Source organism: Pongo pygmaeus, chromosome 2 (assembly GCF_028885625.2).
Source record: "Pongo pygmaeus isolate AG05252 chromosome 2, NHGRI_mPonPyg2-v2.0_pri, whole genome shotgun sequence".
In the NCBI taxonomy this organism is placed as follows: Eukaryota; Metazoa; Chordata; class Mammalia; order Primates; family Hominidae; genus Pongo; species Pongo pygmaeus.
Genome location: NC_085930.1, coordinates 206,549,000 through 206,560,278, shown reverse-complemented (window position 1 = coordinate 206,560,278; position 11,279 = coordinate 206,549,000). Strand labels below are relative to the sequence as shown.

General features: G+C 44.5%; 1 protein-coding gene across 27 annotated transcripts in view; it reads left to right on the top strand.

The window, feature by feature from the left end:
- The first annotated feature begins 1,456 nt into the window (after nucleotides 1-1,456).
- The window catches only part of PCYT1A (phosphate cytidylyltransferase 1A, choline), a 53,123-nt gene continuing 43,300 nt past the window's right edge, over nucleotides 1,457-11,279 (top strand). For 2 of the 27 annotated variants that reach the window (XM_054480505.2, XM_063661369.1), the window contains exons 1-2: nucleotides 1,503-2,129; nucleotides 6,213-6,276. The gene's annotated coding sequence lies outside the window, so the exon portion shown is untranslated. Of the gene's footprint in view, nucleotides 2,213-2,235; nucleotides 3,182-6,212; nucleotides 6,277-11,279 lie in introns of those variants that run through there. The other 25 variants (XM_054480530.2, XM_063661372.1, XM_054480504.2 and 22 more) reach the window with 20 other exon arrangements.

Here is an 11,279-nt window from a genome sequence, read left to right as displayed (position 1 = left end):
GGCTAATTTTTGTATTTTTAGTAGAGGCAGGGTTTCACCATGTTGGCCAGGCTGGTCTCGAACTCCTGACCTTGTGATCCACCCACGTCACCCTCCCAACAGTAATTTTATTTTTTATAGAGATGAGGCCTTGCTATGTTGCCCAGGCTAGTCTTGAACTCCTGGCCTCAAGTGATCCTCCTGCTTTGGCCTCCCAATATGCTGGGAGTACAGGCATGAACCAGCATGCCTGGCTGCTTTTTCCTACATTTTGAATTGTTGCCTTCATCTTTCTCACACACTGTTTTTGCTCAGCTCTTGCCATCCTATGTCTTACATAGCTTATTGGCCTAAACACCCATCCATTTTCTTTGTCCACACTGTCGGGGTCGTATGAAATTGATCCTCCCTTAAGACTTTCTGAGATTCTGATGTTGGTTACTATCTAAACTCTATTTTTGTAGTGATGATCCCTCTAGAGGCCTCGGTGTCTTCTCCAGCTAACTGTCCTTATTTGGGGTACCTTAGTCTATCCGCCATGTTCAAAGACATATTTGAAATTCAGATTTAAATCCTTTTTCCCCCTGGAGGCTCCTCAGCAGATGCACAGTTATACCCATCCTCTTTCTTCTCAGCCACTTTCAAGTTAAGCATGTAGACCAAGCTTGTCCAAGCCGCGGCCCAGAACAGCTTTGCATGCGGCCCAACACACATTTGTAAACTTCTAAAACACATGAGGGTTTTTTTTTTGCGATTTTTTTTTTAAGCTCATCAGCTATTGTTACTGTTAGTGTACTTTATATGTGGCCCAAGACAATTCCCCTTCTACCAATGTGCCCCAGGGAAGCCAAAAGATTGGATACCCTTGATGTAGACAAAAAAAGCAAAATAAAATTTAAAAAGCAAAGCAACAACAACAACAACAAAAAGTTGACTGGGTGTGGTGGCCTGTGATCCCAACACTTTGGGAAGCCGAGGTGGGCAGGTCACTTGAGGTCAGGAGTTCGAGACCAGCCTGACCATCATGGTGAAACTCCGACTCTACTAAAAATACAAAAATTAGCCGGGCGTGGTGGCGCCTGCCTGTAATCCCAGCTACTCGGGATGAGGCACGAGAATCCCTTAAAGCCTGGAGGCGGGGGCTGCAGTGAGCCGAGATCGCGCCACTGCACTCCAGCCCGGGCGACAGAGCGAGGCTCCGTCTTTAAAAAAATAAAAGAATAAGTAAATAAGTTAAAAAGGTCTTTTACTTCAGTCCAGTTGGTAACTAAAAAATAATAATAAATTTTTTTTTACATCCTTCTTCCATAATATTGTGTAGCCTCTTACATCTACGGAATCAAAAGGGAACCTTTCCAAGGTTCATTCTAGCAAAGGAAAACGTTTCTTTCCACCATACACCCTGCGACACGTGTCTTAATCCACTCCTGCTCAACTGGCTCCCAGTGGATCCCTAGGGATTTTTTTTTTTTTTTTTGAGCCAACGTGGGTCAGAAAAAGGAAGAGGGTGGGTCAGCCACAGGTTTTCAGCGGACTGGGCTGGCGGTCGCAAATTCCCCTTCCATCCCCACGTAGGTAAAAGCTGACGCTGCGGAGAGGCAGCCGCGGTCGGGGCGTCTCCGCTGAAGGCGCCCGGGCCTCCTGCACGGTGGCTGCCCGGGTGCGGGGGTGCGGGCTGCGCTAGGCGCGGAGGTGCAGCGGGAGGACCTCCGCGCACAGGCCCGCCTGCGCGGACACTGCCCGAGCTGGGACACGGGAGCAGCTGGGCAGCGCGTCTTGACGGACCGGCGAGCCCTTGGGCCGGTTCACATCCGTATCCCACTTCAAGGAGACGTCTTCGCTGCATCCCCCGGTTCCGGGTGGAGACTGAGCCTGGGCCATTCCGTCTCCGGTCTCTGGTATTTCTGCTGGGTCACTTCAACCACGGGGCCTCTGAGGAGGCGGAACTACTATGTCAGGAGTCGTGGTTTTCAAGGAGAAGTCGCAGTCGGATTGACAGAGGTGGGGGAAGTAGGCGGGACTTCCGGCTGGCTCTTCCATCAGCTGCCTTCCCCGGGCGTCTCCCCGCAACCTCCTCAACTTCCCTAGTCAGTGACGAGGCGCCGGCCAGAAATCCGACCGGACCGGGCTCGGGGGAGCGTGAGCTGCAGGTGTGCGCCTATCTTTGGGTCTCTGTTTGAGAGGACGAACTGTGGGGCTGGGACCGCGAGGCGACTGTGACTGAGGAAGAGTGGTAAGCGACAGCGAGGGCAGTGGGAGACGGGCAGCGAGGCTACTGTGACCGAGGGCCAGTGACAGCGAGGGGACTGTGACCCAGGAGCAGTGAATGGGAAACACGGTGACCTCGGAGGGCGCGAGGCCGCGGCTGCGACGGCACTCGGACCCAGGAAGTATGAGGCAGTGACCGCAAGGGACTGTGAGCAAGGGGCAAGGACTCCAAGGAGACTCTGATCGATTGGTAGTGACTGTGGGGGACCCTGACCTAAGGGAACACGAGCAGCGGCCGCGAGGGGACTCCGACCCAGAACAGTGACTTCGAGGGGCTGACTTGGAGAAGAGGGTGGGATCCGTGATGGGCGGTGGTGCTGTAGGGTTGTGTTTGGGGACGGGGTGTGATTGGCTGTGACTGGGCAGAGAAGGTCTTTAGTGGAGAGAACACTGGTCTGGAACTTAACAGACAGGCCTGAGTTTAATTTTTACGGACAAACCTCACCACTGAGTTACAGTTTCTTCATCAGTGAATGGGAAGTTTGGACTAGTTTAATGCCTCCCACATTATGGGTTTCTTCCTAGTATTGAGCTGTGAAACCAGTTTAGTGGATGGAACCTGTACTTTTTTTCTTTTTCTTTTTTTGAGACAGTTTCGCTCTTGTTGCCCAGGCTGGAGCGCAGTGGCGCCATCTCAGCTCACCGCAACCTCCGCCTCCCTGGTTCAAGCGATTCTCCTGTCTCAGCCTCCCTAGTAGCTGGGATTACAGGCATCCACCACCACGCCCGGCTAATTTTGGTATTTTTAGTAGAGACGGGGTTTCTCCATGTTGGCCAGGCTGGTCTTGAACTGCTGACCTCAGATGATCCACCCGCCTAGGCCTCCCAAAATGCTAGGATTACAAGTGTGAGCAACCGCGCCTGGCCTGAACCTGTACCTTTCTTTTAAAAAGTGGAATAGAATAGAAACTTTCAGTGTGTTTACATAGTAAGGGTAAGTATTGTTTCATGTGATTTGTTTGAGTTACGTGTGTATGAGATTATGATGTAAAATAGATTTTGTACATCTCAAAGTGTGTAAGAAGCAAAATGTACTTTAAAAGTTTGAAAAACATTGGACCGGATGATTTCTGAGTTTTCTTTTGGTTCTAAAATGTAATGATTCTATGAATAGGGAACTGTTTGGAAGTACAAAGATGCAATTGGGAACAGGCTGTATTAGCCTGGCCTAACTGGAGGAGGCTTCCTGAATGTAATTGAGGTGACTAGCTGTGAGAGCTGAAACTCGGCATCTCAGTTGGGAGAACCAGAAATTATACTGAAATAGGGACACTGGGCGGGTGTGGTGGCGCATGCCTGAAATCCCAGCTACCGGGGAGGCTGAGGTGGGAGGATTGCTTGAACCCAGGAGGCGGTGGTTGCAGTGAGCTGAGATTGCGCGACTGCCCTCCAGCCTGGGTGACAGAGGGAGACTCTGTCTCAAAAAAAAAAAGGGGACAGTGATATTTATAGAGGCAGTGAGGATTTAGGGGTTTGTGGTATGAGAAACTGCTAATGAGGAACGGGAAGCTTTGAGCGTAGGAACAAGGGTTGGGAAGGAAACTCAAGATAGGGACAGAAAATAATCTGCCAACAATAAAATGGAAGTAGGAAGGAAGATATGACCTCCAGAGCCTGTTTATCTTGATATTTAGTGATTTGGCAAGCACAGAGAATTGCTAGTAAAAAGACATTGAGAATGGGATTTGGTGCAGTAATAGCAGTAAACTATGACCATGATGAGAAAGAAAGGGGGACAAAATGATGACACTCGCAGTGTCAATAATGGTGATTGGAGTGCCACATGGGAGAGACTTCAATGTCCTTAACTCTCTAATTCAATGATTTGTACACTGGAGGCCAAGCCTGGCATACTAGGAGTGATACCACACTATGGGTAATGTAAATGAAGCTTTAGCTGCTGACTTTATTTCCTACACATTCCCTTTCTTTAGGGCTGTGAGTGATGTAGATGAAATTAAAGTGAATGTTACTACTTCCTTCTCTCTTACAGCCCTTTTTATTTTATTTATTTATTTATTTATTTATTTATTTATTTATTTATTTTTGAGACAGAGTCTCACTCTGTTGCCCAGGCTGCAGTGCGCTGGCACGATCCCAGCTCGCTGCAACCTCTGCCTCCTGGTTCAAAGCGATTCTCCTACCTCAGCCTCCTGAATAGCTGGGACTACAGGCATGTGCCACCATGCCTGGCTAATTTTTGTATTTTTAGTAGAGACAGGGTTTCACCATGTTGGCCAGGCTGGTCTCAAACTTCCGACCTTAGGTGATCTACTAGCCTCAGTCTCCCAAAGTGCTGGGATTACAGGCGTGACCACCACACCTGGCCTTACAGCTCTTTTTAGAAGGTGCTACTGATTGTGCCACCAGTGCTTTTTATAATAGGAGAAGTATGAGGTCATTTAATTTATCGTACACTGTATTAATCTGATAACCACTCCTGCCCCCTACACTCTGTAATAGGGGAATAGAGTTCAGATAGGTTCTTGAATGGGAATGAGTTGAGAATGGTGGGAGATAGCCTTTTCTTGGCTAAATAAATTGGCTAGTTACAACTTTTTCTAGCACATTAGATGTTTACTTGACTTACATTCTGCGTAGCTAAAAGGAACCCAAGGGTTTCTTCTAGAACAGCATCTATGCTTCAAGGTAACAGACTGTGGAAGAGGCTTGGGATTCAGCAGTACTCCCTCTAGGGTCTTTTTTCTTTGCTGAATGAAATGAATCGTTTTGTAGGACAAAAGATTTGCTTTGCAAATTCCCTTTGAAAACTAGCATGATGGCCTGGTTGATAAAGAATGAGCTTCATTCCCCCTCAGTCTATGATTCTCCTCCCATAAGCAGTGGGGTTTTATTTTCCTTGGGGACCTGCTTTTTGGATATGTGATCCCTTAAGAAGAATGATCTAGTTAGATAGAGCCTGGATTTAGCTGTCCCTGGTGACTTTCTCTGATGTTAACATTTACTCGCCCTGTGACTATGTATGGAAAGCATTATTGCTTTCTCTTGTTTTAGATTTTCTAACCATGGCCAGAGGTAACTCTTATGATTAAATAGCCCTTTAATAATCTGAAATATATGTGAACTTACCAAATTTTATATATAATTTCATAGAGTTTGTAAATCATCTGACTCCATTTATAATTCAGAGCTGTCTAGCCTTTAAGTTAAACAGTATTTCCCTAGGGATCTGAATAACCTCTCCTAGAGATGTTATAAGTGCTGATGAGATTTAGTTTTTGAAATGCTCAAATAAAAAGCAAGCATAATTTTCCATTGTTATTAATGATGGATAATAGCAAAATATCTGCTAATAATAGTAGAGTTCTTACTCAAGCATCATGCTTTTCTAAGTATTTACATAACTGATCTGAAGCAGACCTTCTGACTTTTCTACTAATAGAAATTTCCCTTTCCAAATCAAGCAGAAATAGGTCTCCCTTACATCAAAGTTTGTGTTACCTTGAAATAGATTGGAAAGATACATTTTTGTAAAAGTCATTTTTTTCTTGGATTTTTTTCCAGTTAGAGAAACCCTAAAGTCAGGGTACTTGCCAATTATCACAGGACTGTGAGAGTCCCTTTTTTGCTCGAGATTGTGGCTGGCAGCTTGTACATCTTTGACATTATCACACATCAAGCATATTAGAAAAAGGGGTGACTTAGGAGAGTGAGGGGATCAGTACTTTAGGCCTTGTCAAGCCTCCTGCTTATCTGCTTGGCAGCTTCTGGCATTTCCTTTTTCCTAAGTCCTTGAACCTCTTTCCTAAGCGTAAATCTTTCTGTTTTTAGTCCTAAACTTCTCTTTTCACAGTATTCCTGTCAAATGAGTACTTAGACACGTGTTTCATCTGTGATTTGTTTTGTTAATTGCTTTGTGGATTATTTGTGGCAGAATTTAAATCCTAATTCCTTTCTACAATTTAGCCGGTAAATTCAAGGAATGTATCTTTTTACGTTTGCAGCATGTGCCGAAGCGCCACCTCAGAAGATAAAAAGAAATGAGTCTCATATTTGGCATTCTTTTAGGTTTGTTACCTACCTTATTCATTAATATAAATAATTGAATTACCTGTATTTTACCATTCGTAAACCAGGTTAATAGATATATATTAATAGCAGGCTTTCTGTGTGTGTCTTTTCCCTCCTTTCTTTCTTTTTATTTATTTATTTATTTATTTTTTTTGAGACCAAGTCTTGCCTTGTTGCTCAGGCTAGAATGCAGTGGTGCAATCTTAGCTCACTGCAAACTCTGCCTCCTGGGTTCAAGCGATCTCCTGCCTCAGCTGGGATTACAGGTGCCCACCACCACACCCAACTAATTTTTGTATTTTAGTAGAGATGGGGTTTCATCATGTTGGCCAGGCTGGTCTCAAACTCCAGACCTCAAGTGATCCATCCACCTCGGCCTCCCAAAGTGTTGGGATTACAGGTGTGAGCCACTGTGCCTTGCCCCTCGCTTTCTTTTGGGAATTCTCTTGTACCACAAGTTGAAAGTTATGTTAGTTGGAGGCTTTCTATGTTTGGACTAGGATGACTGCCAATGAGCCAGGGGAACCCATGAATCTGCTAGGCTGTTATATCACATTCACAACTACTTGCAAACCAGTTCTAAAGTGAGGGCTGCCAAAAATAATGACATATGGTCCCTACTCTATAGAAAATGAGCATATGACCCTTAATAAAAAACAGGTAGTTTTTTTATATACGGAAAATTACCCTAAATGTGATTTGTGTTTCTTTATTTTTTGACCGTAGAACAGGAATCTTAATCTTTTTTGTGTTATGGACTCCTTTGGCAGTGTGGTGAAAGCTTTTAGAGTTCCTTTTTGGAATATGTTTTTATATGCAAAAATAAAATACATAGAACTATAAAGAAAACCAGTTATATTGAATTATATTGATATATAGTTATCAAAATATAACAAGTATGATATGATATGAAAATATCCATGATTTCTACTGGTAACAAATCCATTTGTCTAATAAGTCTGCTATTACTGCTGTAGCTTATGTTCATAACTGAAGTGAAAATAAAGATACAGTCTTTTTCATCCAAATTCACAGACTTCCTGAATTCTATCATAGACCCTGCCTTAGAGATATGAGTTCCATAACCCACTCTAGGAAGATCACATTCTAAACACAAGAGTTTACTCACCAAATATTCTAGTAGAATAGTGGCAGAGTAAAATTGTAACTGTAAGAACTATTACATGTGTCCCTCATGGTTTTTTCTTTCCTGAAATACGCTACTACGTGTCCAGGCCGAAGAAGTATAAGCTTTATTATGTGTGCCGGTGGCTAACCCAGGCTGAAGAAGTATAAGCTTTATTATGTGTGCCGGTGGCTAACCCCAGGCCGAAGAAGTATAAGCTTTATTATGTGTGCCGGTGGCTAACCCAGGCTGAAGAAGTATAAGCTTTATTATGTGTGCCGGTGGCTAACCCAGGCTGAAGAAGTATAAGCTTTATTATGTGTGCCGGTGGCTAACCCAGGCTGAAGAAGTATAAGCTTTATTATGTGTGCCGGTGGCTAACCCCAGGTCTGGCACAGAGTAAGTGCCGCTCCGTGTTTGTTGAATAAGGGTTTCCGGCACGGGGCGCGCGCCGCTCCGTGTTTGTTGAATAAGGGGTTTCTCTGATGAAATTAGAGGGAAGAGATCTAGTTCAAAGCTAAGGTCTTAAATGTGACAGTTTATAGGGCTCATGACAAGTAACGTTGAACTTTAGTTTAGAACTCATCTGTCAGAGAAGCTCATGTTTTGAAATTCACTTTTACATTGATAAGTTCTCAGCCTGGTGTGATAGTTCATACCTGTAATCCCAGCACTTTGGGAGGCTGACGTAGGAGGATTGCTTGAGGCCAGGAGTTTGAGACCAACCTGGGCAGCAAAGTGAGACCCCCATCTCTACAAAAAATTAGCTGGGTGTGGTGGCATGCACCTGTAGTCCTAGCTACTTGGGAGGGTGAGGCAGGAGGATCACTTAAGCCCAGCAGTTCGAGGCTGCAGTGAGCCATGATTGCACCACTGCACTCGAAATAATTCTAACACTGTTTTTCACTTTAGATTGGGTAAATTTAGGTAGAATTTGCCACCAAATTATTAATAAAGGTGGTCCTGATTTCATCTAGGATGAGAGCTAGCAAACTTTTTCAGTAACGGGCCAGATTGTAAATAGTTTAAGGTTTGCAGGTCACACAGTATCTGTGACTACTCAGCTCTGCTGTTGTTGCACAAAAGCAGCCATGGACAATAAATACATCAGTGAGTGAACATGGCTGTGTTCCGATCGAATTTTAATTATAAAAACAGGTAGTGGGCCATCTTTGGCCAGCTAGCTGTAGTTTGCTGACCCCTGATCTAGATTTTCTGGTTCTTGAGTCCAGCTCTTTTCCCTACTTTCGCTTAGCCATATACTCCCTCAAGCTTCAAAGGCCTTTTCATAGGGGGCAATGTCCTTACACTGTTATCTCCAGAAAGACCTGAGTGTACAGCAAGATGATATGATTAATGAATGCCAGGAATAGTAGATGCGCTTTAACCCTTGAGTTTCCAGAGCTTGCCTCTTAGAGCACCAGCTTATCAAGCACCACCACGGTAGAAGCAGATAAACATCCCAAATGTGAAGTCTGCTTGCGCACTCGGCTTTGGAACTGGGCATTGGTGTGCTGATAGAAAAATGCTGGGCACTGGGTTTTAGTGGGAAGATAGTGTAGCCTAGAGATGGGGAAGGCAGGAATAGAATGCAAAGGAAAAATTATGCCTCATTTTTTGCAAATACTTCCTTGCAGTAATCGGTCAAGTTTGAGTTAGATTTTTGAAATGTGGAACAGCATATGTAATTGCAACTTGCTACTAAAAGAGCTCACCCTTAGTCGCAGTTTTACTTTCCGTGGTTTCAGTTACCCACAGTCAGCCACGGTCAGAAAATAGTTGAATATGATGTAGTAAGATATTTCGAGAGCGAGAGAGAACAGCCACATTCACATAACATTTATTACAGTATATTGTTACAATTGGTTTATTATTAGTTATTGCTGTTAATCTCTTACTGTGCTTAATTTATACATAAAACTTTATCATAGCTGTGTGTATATAGGGAGAAAACAAAGTAGAGTCAGCCCTCCGTGGCCACGAGCTCTACATCCGCAGATTCAGCCAAACTTGGATTGAAAATATTCAGAAAAAAAACCAATAAAAATACCAATACAACAATAAAAAATAGTACAAATAAAAAACCAATATTGTATAATAACTGGTTACATAGTATTTACATTGTGTTAGGTGTTGTAAGTAATCTAGAGAAGATTGAAAGTATATAGGGGGTATAGATTATATGCAAATTCAACACCGTTTTATATATATAAGGGACTTTTGAGCATCTGTGGATTTTGGCATCTGCAGGAGATCCTGGAACCAATGCCCTGTAGATTCCGAGGGACAACTGTCCCGTATAGGGTCCATACTGTCTAGGGGTTCCAATGCCCTGCAGATTCCGAGGGACAACTGTCCATATAGGGTTCATACTCTCTAGGGGTTCAGGCATCTGCTGGCATCTTGAAACATTTCCCCTGTGGATAAGACAGGACTCTCCTATATTTAGATTGTTACATAGTTCAGGAAGCAAAGTCCAGCTCCTCTTTCGCTTGGTAGGTCTGTTTGCAATAAGGAAGTTGAATAGAAAGGATTGGATAGGCTGGGTGCAGTGGCTCCTGCCTGTAATCCCAGCACTTTGGGAGGCGGAGGCGGGCAGATCACCTGAGGTCAGGAGTTCAAGACCAGCCTCAACGTGGAGAAACCCCGTCTCTACTAAAAATACAAAATTAGCCAGGCATGGTGGTGCATGCCTGTAATCCCAGCTACTCGGGAGGCTGAGGCAGGAGAATTGCTTGAACCCGGGAGGTGGAGGTTGCGGTGAGCTGAGATCGTGCCATTGCACTCCAGCCTGGGCAACAAGAGTGAAACTCTGTCTCAAAAAAAAAAAAAAGAAAGGACTGGATAGAAGTCCCTAAAACTACTTGTAGGAGCCTTTCATCTTTCAGACTCAAGCATAGACATGCCAGCACCTAGATTCTGTCTCCTTCAGGACATTCACATTGGAAAAATACGACTAGATGTATCCTTAGTATCTCCTCAGTGCCACCCCACCCTCCACAAACACATCTTCCACTTGTCTAGCAAAGTTGGTGTGTCCCAGCAGGCATCTATTGGAACGTGGAGGAACAAGGCAAGCAGTGTGTACTGGTAGGTGAGTCAGCAGAAACCAAGCCAGATCTTTGTGAGTCGGAGTAAAAATCACAGGCACAGATACTGCATTGTGTATTTTGAGGGCACTTTGGAGACACTCATGTACTTAGCAGGCAGGGTGTTGAGGGATGGGTTTTTATGTCCATATTTAGAGTCTATGCTCAAATTTCAGTGATTAAGATAAGGTGACTTATCTAGCGAGTGAATAGGCAGCAGTTGGAAAGATCAGGTCTTACAAATGCTGTATTCTGGCTGTCAGCCCTTTTTTTTTTTTTGAGATAGAGTTTCACTCTTGTCACCCAGGTTGGAGTGCAGTGGTATGATCATGGCTCACTGCAACCTCCGTCTCCTGGGTTCAAACGATTCTCCTGCCTCAGCCTCCCAAGTAGCTGGGATTACAGGCACCTGCCACCACGCCCAGCTAATTTTTGTAGTTTTAGTAGAGACTGGGCTTCATCATGTTGGCCAGGCTGGTCTTGAACTCCTGACCTCAGGTGATCCTCCCGCCTCAGCCTCTCAAAGTGTTGGGATTACAAGTGTGAGCCACCACACCTGGCCTAGCTTTTTTTTTTTTTTTTTTTGAGATGAGGTCGTGCTCTGTCACCCAGGCTGGAGTACAGTGGCATGATCTTGGCTCACTGCAACCTCTGCATCCTAGGTTCAAGCGATTCTCCCACCACAGACTCCCAAGTAGCTGGGACTACAAGCATGTGCCACCACTCCTGGCTAATTATTTGTCTTTTTAGTAGAGATGGGGTTTTGCCATGTTGGCCAGGCTGGT